This window comes from Pelodiscus sinensis, chromosome 3 (genome assembly GCF_049634645.1).
Source record: "Pelodiscus sinensis isolate JC-2024 chromosome 3, ASM4963464v1, whole genome shotgun sequence".
NCBI lineage: Eukaryota > Metazoa > Chordata > Testudines > Trionychidae > Pelodiscus > Pelodiscus sinensis.
In genome coordinates, this window is record NC_134713.1 from 162,767,938 (window position 1) to 162,778,583 (window position 10,646).

Genomic DNA, 10,646 nt, shown 5'->3' on the forward strand with positions numbered 1-10,646 from the left:
ATAGCAAATCTAGACACTTTTTCTCCCTGAAGGGTGAGGGTAGTACAGTTGTGTACGTAACACAGAGCCTCTAAAATCAGGATGTCTGGCCACCTTACTCATGCCTAAACAAGTGTAGGAATACAGCCATTAGATCTACTGGGCCACCCCAAGTGCCATTTGAATGGCAGAGAGGCCCTTGTGTTTTTTATCCACACACTCCATAATTCCTCTACCCTCTCAGGAGAGGTGAAAACCGACAAATGGCTTCTGCTTTACAGTGCGACAGAATGTCACTGAACCAATTCTGCTTCCATTGAAGGTGCTGGCAAAATTGTCACTGATTTTGCCAGAGGGGGAAGAATTCTTCCCCTTACAGAGGGACAGAACAAATTCTGTGCCTCACTTAAACCCCCTATGAGCTGTAATGGGTTTATGTGGGGCATAAGTGTCTTGCTAGCTCTCTCAATGGACTTGGAGTGAATTTCAACCTGGGAAGAGGACTGAGGCCTCATTACCATATATTTCTGCATGCCTTTCCTTCCAAAGGGTCCCACAGCACTTTACAAACAATATCAATTCTCATCCTTAGCCATGCATTAACAAAGGTTTTTTTGAAGCGATGGGGGTGGGGGACAATTGTGCCTCCAGTTGTAGAAAAACTACTCAATTATCATCAATAATGAATTGACTTAACCAACCATACGCTAACGTTGATGCACAATGCAAATAAGATCTGGCTCCAGCCTTTTTCTTTTTAGAATGCTTCCTTTTTAATAACCCATTAAAAAAAGATACCTGGAGATTTCTAATTAGCAGACACCGCATCCCCCTGTGCACAATGTTTAAATAAAGTTTGTTAGAATTACAAACTGTGCACATGGTAATAATGCTGCGAATGCTGACCTGGCAAAGCACAGCTCTGTGCTGTATGAATCACTCATCACAGCCTGGAGCAGGCAGGGGAAAAAAAATCCTGCAGAGATACTATCCAGAGAACAGAGCCAATCAGAGGTACTTAATGAAGGCAAGACACTGCAAAGCCACACAGAATTTATATTATCAGGAATATAGATCCTGATTCTGCACAAAGCTGAGTGCTTTTGAAGTGCTTAACTCCCAGCAAACTCAAATGGGAACTGAGAATATTGTGTACTTCTCCAAGGATACTTGGCACACTGCAGGATCAGGTCCTGAAGATTGAATCCACTGGTCCTACTTAAGCCCACCCACACATAAACCTTGCGCTGCAAAGATTTCTGCCTAAGGGTGAATTTCACACCAAGGGATCAGGATGTTAACTATCTCATCACCTATTGAACCATCTTGTTAGTCTTTAAAGTACTACATAGTTTTTTCTCTTTGTTTTTAAATATCTTGAGATTTGCCTTGTCACATTTCCACATTCAAACTTAGCCCATCTCCTGACCAATTGGAATCTCCTCATTTACCCTCCAAATCGCATGTTTGCAAGATTTCCAGTTTTGGTGGGAATGAATTAGATGAATTGCCTGCTAAAAGAGAAGGATGCACATCAGTAATGTGTTTTTCAATAAATATCCTTCTACTTTCAGTCCGAATGATTGTTATTAGAGAAACAAAGGAAACATAAGAAATAAGCAAAATACAAGAACTTCTCAAAAGAGCACAGCATGTGCTATTCCTTTATAATACACTGTGGCTGAACTGAACATAAAATGACAGCTGCCTCCAACAAATAGCACGCTTCTAGACTTAATGTGGTGCAGAACAAAAAAAAAAAAAAAAAAAAAAAAAAAGCATATCAGCTCTATACCTACATGCACCACAGTTAGAATTTACTGACATCACAATTCCTGGGTAACTGCTTTTACCAGTACATGCCAACTGCTTTTTAACAACAAAACATAATAGATGATAGTTCTGGGAAAAGCACGTAGGACCATAGCAGGTAGAAAGGAAGAAGACCTATTATAAATAATTACAGTAACAATATACAAAATACAGGACTATGTAGCACTTTAAAGACTAACAAGATGGTTTATTAGATGATGAGCTTTCGTGGGCCAGACCCACTTCCTCAGATCAAATAGTGGAAGAAAATAGTCACAACCATATATACCAAAGGATACAATTAAAAAAAGTAAATACATTTTTTTTATTGTATCCTTTGGTATATATGGTTGTGACTATTTTCTTCCACTATTTGATCTGAGGAAGTGGGTCTGGTCCACGAAAGCTCATCATCTAATAAACCATCTTGTTAGTCTTTAACGTGCTACATAGTCCTGTATTTTGTTTCAGCTACACCAGACTAACGGCTACATTTCTATCACAGTAACAAAATACTATTTTGCATTTCAAAAAGCATTTCCATTTCAGAGATTTACAGAAATCAATGACTTATTAAAGTTCTCAACACTGCTCCGAGGTAGGTAAAGGGAGGCAAAGAGAGGCACAGATGGAGAAGTGATTTACTCAAGGTCAAACAGGAAGGTGATAGCATTTCTAGGGATTTCATTGATCGGCCACAATTCCTAGACGAGAGTGGGGTAAGATGAGGACTGGGGGCTGGATCTGGCCTACCTAACACTTTGATCTGGCCCATAGACTGCCTCTGGCCACTTTCTGATTATAGCCTGCTGCTATAGAAGTCCAGTCAGCAGTCATGTGTTTATGCTTGCAAACTCAGCAGTACCCCACATTCACCACAAGGTGGAGACAGTGTTGTCACGTCACTTCAAAGTATTTACCCAAAATCCTGACAGCAGTTCAGGATCATGGGTAGATGACACATGTTTTAAGTATGTTTTAATGCGGATTTAGCTAATAGACTGGAAGAGCTCAACTGAGTGCATGCTTTTTTAAACAACTGCCTAAATGCTTTTTGTATACCCACGAGAACAGCATGGCATCTCAGCTGCTGTTTCAATCTAGCATGTAAATAACATTACAAGTTTTATAAACTGCCATAGATCAGTTTTTCTTTAAACAAACTAGATAACTACATAGGCTCAGATGACTGGTAATGGGACGCAACGGCTTTCTCCCCTATGCCACTGCTTTGAATTTTCCCTTATTTGTCCAAAGATTGAAGGGGACTTGCACAGATTTACCTTCTTCAAGATGGTCCTGCTATGAGAGGGATAGGACATACCAGGAAGCAACTTGGTAAAGCTAATATAACACACAGGCAAACTGTATGTCACATCTCCCTCTAGTGGTCAGTTCATTGAAGTAAAATAGCCTACTAGTGCAGATGTTGGTTCTTTGGCTTAAGTAACAGAGGTCCATGAAGAAGTGTTGAAAATCCCTATGGACGAACCTTGCACTACATTATTATACTCACACTTCTGCTTCTCAGGTAGGTGGGAAAAATAGGAAATTTCCGTTTCTGAAGATGTTAATACAGCAATGTTCAGTCTCTAGTATATTGCTTCATGTTAGAGTAAGGTGGTAGATGCACAAATCTCTAAAATATATAGATACAGTAAAATGATATTTTTCTCTGTCTGGGAATCTGTTTGTTCAAGAACTGCTCCTAAATGGCAAAAACTAGGACCACAAAATTTGGTATGTAGCTTCCTCTTATCCTAACTTAAAGCAAGGTCAGGGTTTGGTTATGCCAGGAAAATGGGATATGCCTGGAATGTGGTTGTTTTCCAGAACATGGAAAGGGAGGGGGCTGATCGGAGGGATGTGATACTGCACAGGGACCACTCGGGGCAGTGAGCACAGGGGACAGTTATACTGCAGTGACCACTAGGGAGAACTGTATCAGGAAGGGAGTGGCTGGCTGGGGATGGGGCTCGCCATCTTGACGGCCACTGGTGGCCCCTCTGTTCCAACTGCCCCTCCCCGCCAGCCTTTGGCTTTAGCGCCAGATGGCTTTAGCGCCAGCCTTTGGCTTTAACCTGTCCAGCCCCTTGGCCACAGCACACACATCCCTGGGGCCAGGTAGCTTAGCTCCTTCCACCCCAACAGGAGCCACAGCCTGCCCAGTGTGGCTGTGCCAGGCAGGACTGCATGCCCCCCAGCCGGGGAGTGCCAGCAGAAGGCCTGCCTGGCCTCCTCCTACATCCCTGGGCTCCTGAATGATGAGTGCCAGCATTAACAGATTTGCTGTGCAGCTTCCTCTTATCACTGAAAGCAAAGTCAGAGTTTGGTTGTGCCCAGACAATGGGTTATGCCTGGAATTAGATTGTTTCTCATAAAATAGAAAGGGGCGGGTCTGGCAGGAGATACAGTTAGACTGCGGAATGACCATGGAGCATGGGGAGGGGGCAGCAAGGGGCCAGAGATGGGACCAGGACAGCTATAACCCCATTGGGCCAGCGGGGGTAGGGGTGGAGAAAGGGACAGCTATCACTATATATTTCAGAGAGTTTGTCTGTCTGTGTGCATTTGTCTGCCCCCCAGTTGTGAGACATGCATCTCTCCCCCAGCTGTACCTGCTGCAGCAGCCATGGAGAGGTGCTTCTCAGCTGGCCCTAAGCTGCTGCGGTGAGAGAGGGCCAGGGTTGTCCTCTCTACCCAGGGCAGCCTGTACACTAAACCCATCATCCCCAGCCACATTCCAGAACAATGACTTAAATGAAGAAAAATAAACGTTATTTGTGTTAAGGACCTGAGCAACACTGGGTAAATCTGCTAGTACTAGAAGGAAAAGTTGAGACTGGAAAAAATTGATCTAAAACTATACAGTCCTTTGTTACGCCTACTACCCTCCATCTTCTGCTCATGCTATGGGGTTTTTATCTCCAGCTCTGCATGGAGGAAAGCACAGGGATCTAGCTGTTCATTAATGAGCATCATGGAGCTAAATCCTCACCCATTACATTGAACATTTTCCTGGGGGTGTCAGCCTCAGATTTCAACTTGGTGGCTTTTTACTTGTGTGTCTCCTAACATTAATCTTATTTCAACACTGAAAAATCTCTCACTCCTCAAAGGAGTAAATAGGCTCTCCTGTACTATGGTGATATATGCCACAGGAATACCTATAAAGAATACTAATAAATGCATTTGTTGGTAGTGGTCTAGTGCAATGGCATTTTAAGGAGGCACCGATAATAATACCTTGCACTTTTCTAAGTGCTTTTTATCTAGGTTGTGTTTAGACTACATGCCTCTGTTGGCAGAGGCATGTAGATTAGACACATAGGCAAAGTCAAATGAAGCCGCGATTTAAATGATCGCGGCTTCATTTAAATTTACATGGCTGCCGTGCTGAGCCAACAAACAGCTGATCAGCTGTTTGTCCGCTCAGTGCGCTAGTCTGGACACTCCCCTGCCGACATCAAAGCCCTTTGTCGGCAGCCCCATTATTCCTCGTGGGATGAGGTTTACCGGGGCTGCCAACAAAGGGCTTTGATGTTGGCAGGGGAGCGTCCAGACTAGCGCGCTCAGCGGACAAACAGCTGATCAGCTGTTTGTCGGCTCAGTACGGCAGCCATGTAAATTTAAATGAAGCCGCGATCATTTAAATTGCGGCTTCATTTGACTTGCCAAAACAACAAATCTACATGGCTCCGTCGACGGAGCCATGTAGTTTAGACGTACCCCTAGTAAGGATCTCAAGGAAAAGCTTTAAAAAATTGGGGAGACCCCTTCTTGGTCTAGCCTATTGAAATTGAAAACTCTTCAGGTGGTGGAGCATTTCTTACTGTATTTATATATATAGTGGGGTTCTGAGCAAGGCTGAGGCCTTTACCACTACCAGAATACAAACATATATAATGTTAATTGTAATTAAGGCTGCTATATAGGCCCTTTGTCTCACCAGTGCCCTCCCTGGCCCGGCTGAACGCCCTGTTGCTTACAAGTTCCAGTTCTGGTGGGAATCTCTGAAGCTATGTCTACACTCACGGCTTCTTGCGCAAGAAATATGTAAATGAGGCTAAGCGTGGAATATCGCCGAGCCTTATTTGCATATCTAATGAGCCACCATTTTTTTCAGAAGAGACGCTTGCGCAAGAAGGAATATCTACACTGCCCCTTCTTGCGCAAGAAAAACCCTCTTGCGCAATGCCGTTCTTCCTCTCAAGTAATAGGTGTAACAGCATTGCGCAAGAAGGTTTTTCTTGGGAGCAAGGAAGACGAGATGAGCTCTTCCAAATCATTGCCATTCCCTCTCCTCCTCCCTTGCAACTGGGAGCAGCTCCTGTCCCTTTCCTCCAACACTGTGTCAAAAGGCTGCCGCTGGCCACATTCTGGTGTGAACCCTGGCAAAAATATGGGGAAGTGGCATGTGACCCTGCTTCACCTCTCTCCCCAGGCACACGTTGTCTCAGGCAGATGTTGTGACAGGTACCAGGAAAGGTAGGTCCACCTTGGGGGCCCAGCCAAGCATGGAGAGTGGAGAGCGTCGGGCATGAAGAGTTGAGTCAGTCAGTCACATGCCCCTGTGAGAGGGGTGTGCAGGAGTGGATGTCACCCCTCCTCATCTGAGCACTACAGAGTTAAAGATAAGGTAAATAAAAATAATTCAACTATGCAATGTTGCTTTTTAAGAGGGGCTCAGTCAACTTGCTGCCATGGGAATGTTTGTATGATTGATTGCCATTGAACCTGCTTGAATACGACTAATTGCACCAGGTGTCCTGTATTCAGCACAGGGAAATATGGTCATTCTAGAAGTAAATACAATTATATGTACTTTAAAGCAGCTTATGCTGGCAGAGCAATATGAAGGGCATTAGTGTGAATGAGAATCTGTCAAAATATCTCTAAGGGATGTCATCAGATGGTCAGCAAATAAGCTACTCAACTCCTTTAAATGCAATTTTGATACTCCAGGGACCCTCCCTTTTAGATCTCACCCACACCTAACAGTATCAAGAGTGTTGGAAGCTTCAGCAAAGTTACGCTGCCATTGATATTTTGTTGACAAAACCTGGGCAAAGTAAGATCCTGTAAGTCACTGACAAGAGAGCTGTGTTTGGCAAAGTCGTTTCTGCTGCTTTGCCGTTGCCTTCCAGATATGTCATATTTCATACTCGGTGGATTTCCGAATGCAGCCGCAGTGTAAATGTGCACAGCTTTTTTCCCAATGTAATGCATTCTAATTAATCAATTTCAGTTTGGCATCAGCAGTCTGGGGAAGGCTGCTGGGCCCTTCTGTTTAGAACCAAGTAACTGTTTATTTTCCCCAGACCCATAATGTAAGAAGGAAAAAATGACAACACGTCATAAACAAGATCTTTAATGTTTCATTTTATGAGTGTCAGCTGTTCTCAAGCAATCAGTCACATAAAATCAGCTTTTCAATTAAGGCCACAGTGGATAACCATATAGAGGAGATTACTTTAGAAAACTATTGGAATCTTTTACAATGTGGAGCAATCCTAAGGTCTGGGTTTTTAAAAGAACCAACTTGAAGTTTGTGGCACAACTGCAGGTGCAGTACATAGCATTTAGGTATCTATATGCTGAATTGCATCCACAAACCAGGTAGTTAAACATTGTTACTCAGTGTTATTGTGATATACTAGTTTACTGTGTAAAGCAGGTCACCCGCTAATGACTGGATCAAAGTCTATGCTAACTTGTTAGTTACAATTACTGGAGTCACCTCTTTAGTTCAAGTGAGACAGGCCTTTGTTCTGCTCCCCAGGGACAGCTGCATTGTTTGTATAGTGAGTTTGGAGTCATTAATTTTTAGATGCAAAGTTATGTCCATAAAATGCTTCTCAAAAGCGGGTCAAAAAGCTGCACCCAGCTTTCCCTTTGCAAAGGTATTTGGCTCCACCAGGGTCCTTTCTGAAATCAACTAGAAAAGCAGAAGACTTGGAAGCAAAGAACTTTTTGATTATTTACTTGGCAAGTGCCACAAACTCTGCTGTAAACATGCATACATTTTTATTGGGACTGTCAAGCCATTAATCATGAAATTAAACAGATTAAGCACATGATTAATTGTACTGTTAAACTATAGAGTAACATAAATATGTAGATATTTTCTACATTTCAAATATATTTTTCAATTACCACACAGACCATGAAGTACATAGTGCTCACTTTATTTTGATTCCAAATACTTACACTGAAAAAATAGTATTTTTCAATTCACACAGTACAGGTACCATACTGACATCTCTTTGTCATGAAAGTTGAATTTACAAATGTAGAATTATGCATCAACAACTGAATTTAAAAAAATAACAATGTAAAACTTTAAGCTCTCTAGTCCACTCAGTCCTATTTCTTGTTCAACCAATTTCTCGAACAAGTTTGGTTGCAATTTGTAGGAAATAATGCCTCTTGCTTCTTGTTTACACTGTCACCTGTTTACAATGCCAAGTTTTCTGCAGTCCCATAAAGTTTGTTTACAGCCACTAGTCCTGGCTCTGAGTATTCTGTGCTGTTATTCATCTGTAATTTACCCCTACACGTCTTCTAAGAGCCCAGAGAGCAGTGGAAGTGTCGGTAATGCTGTTAGACAATATTGACCTCCCATGGTTCAGTAAATTCTCTGTTCAACTTGTATAATGTATACGGCAGAATGTGAGTAACGCAGAACAGGAGACATACAATTCTCCCCCAAAGAGTTCAATCACAAATTTTAATTAATGCATTATTTTTAACAAGCCTTATCAGCATGGAAGCATGTCCTCAGGAGTGGTGGCTGAAGCATAAAGGGGCATACACATATTTAGCATATCTGGCACATAAATACCTTGCAATGCCAGCTATAGAAGCATCATGCAAATGCCTGTTCTCACTTTCTGATGAGATTGCAAACAAGAAACAAGCAGCATTATCGCCTGCAAATTGTAATGAAACTTGTTTGTCCTCGCAACAGGTTGAACAAGAAATAGAACTGAGTGGACATGTAGGCCGTAGAATTTTGCATTGTTTTGTTTTTCAGTGCATTTATGTAACAAAAGGACATTTGTAAGTTATGCTTTTATAATAGAGAGTTTGCACTAGAGTGTTTGTATGAAATTAATTGAAAAATATTGTTTCATTTATTATTTTACAGTGCAAAAATTTGTAATAAAAATAAAATAAAGTGAGCAATGCACGCACACTTTGTCTTCTGCGTTGTAATCGAAATAAATATATTTGAAAAAACAGAAAACACCTAAAAATATTTAATGCCAATTGAAATTTATTCTATTGTTAAATAGTGTGATTAGTTTGAGTTCATCTCATGAGTTAACTGATTATTAGGGCTGTCAATCATTAAATAGCATGCCCATCTCTAAAGAGTATCTGGGATGCTGTGCATAGTAAAAATTAAAACAGACTGGGCTAAATGCCCAGAGGGGAGAAAAGACAAAATTGAGACAAAAATACTTGAGAAAGGGGCTGTGGATACAAAGTGAGGCCAAAAGTGGGTAAGACTCATAGATGAGTGAAAGTCACCCTAGGCAGAGAGGTCGCACAAGGCTTACTGCACCACTTAAGAGCTACACAAGCTCTGATATTCGTCCTTGTACAAAGGGCCTAAAGACATCAGTGGGTCTAATGTGGTACGTGGCTTTTATACGGATCTTCTGCATGCAGTCAATTCAGGGTTTAGGTGGACTTTCATGATGCATAGGCCTCATGCTGTTCCTCTGCAGAGAGATAAAATGTACTCTTCTTTGAATGGAAAAATCAAAAAAATCTTACTGGGAACTCCAGCAGACAGCTTCAGAGAATGAGTTGCTTAGGGTCTCTCAGCTAATTCCAAGGGTCAGATTAAGTTTTGAGACAATGGCCAAAGTAGGGGGCAGAAATAATGGGCGTGATTCACCCTTGGGTTATTTCAGATTATGTCGGTGTCACCAAGGAGTAATGGAGTGTGAATCAAGCCCTTTGACTCTATTCTTCCTGTAATACTAGGCTCTATTCATCCTGTAAACTAGAACTGGAAGGAACCTCAGGAGGTCCTCAAGTCTGGATCCCTGCACTTATGTCAGGATCAAGCACCATCTAGGCCATCACTAACAGATGTTTTTCTACTGTGCTCTTAAAAATCTCCATTGATGAAAATTCTACAACCTCCCTAGGCAATTTATTACAGTGTTTAACCATCCTGATAATTAGAAAAATTTTCCTAATGTCCAACCTAAACCTCCCTTGCTGCAATTTAAGCCCATTACTTCTTGTCCTATCATCAAGAGTTGAGGAGAATAAATTTTCTTCCTCCTTCCCCCTTCTAACAACTTTATACATACTTGAAAGCTGCTATTATGCCCCCTCTCAGTGTTCTCTTTTCCTGAGCAAACAAATCCAGTTATTTCCATCTTCCCTCATAGGTCATGGCTTCTAGACCTTAAAATCATTTGTGTTGCTCTTCTTTGGATGTTTTGCAATTTTTCAACATTTTTCCTGAAATGTGACACCCAAAACTGGACAAAATATTCTAGCTGAGGTCTAATCGGTGCATTGTAGAGTGGGGAAATTACTTCTTGTGTCTTGCTCGCAACACTCCTGTTAATTCTTCTCAGAATGATGTTTGCTTTTTTTGCAACAGTGTCAAACTGTTGTCTCCTATTTAGACTGTGGTCCACTATGACCCCTAGAGCCCTTTCTGCAGTACTCCTTCCTACGTAGTTATAATTTTGTGTGTGTGCAACTGATTGTTCCTAAGCGGAGTACTTTGCATTTATCTTTGTTGAATTTCATCCTATTTACCCCAGACCATTTCTCCAATTTATTCAGATAATTTTGAATTTTAATGCTATCTTCCAAAGCAC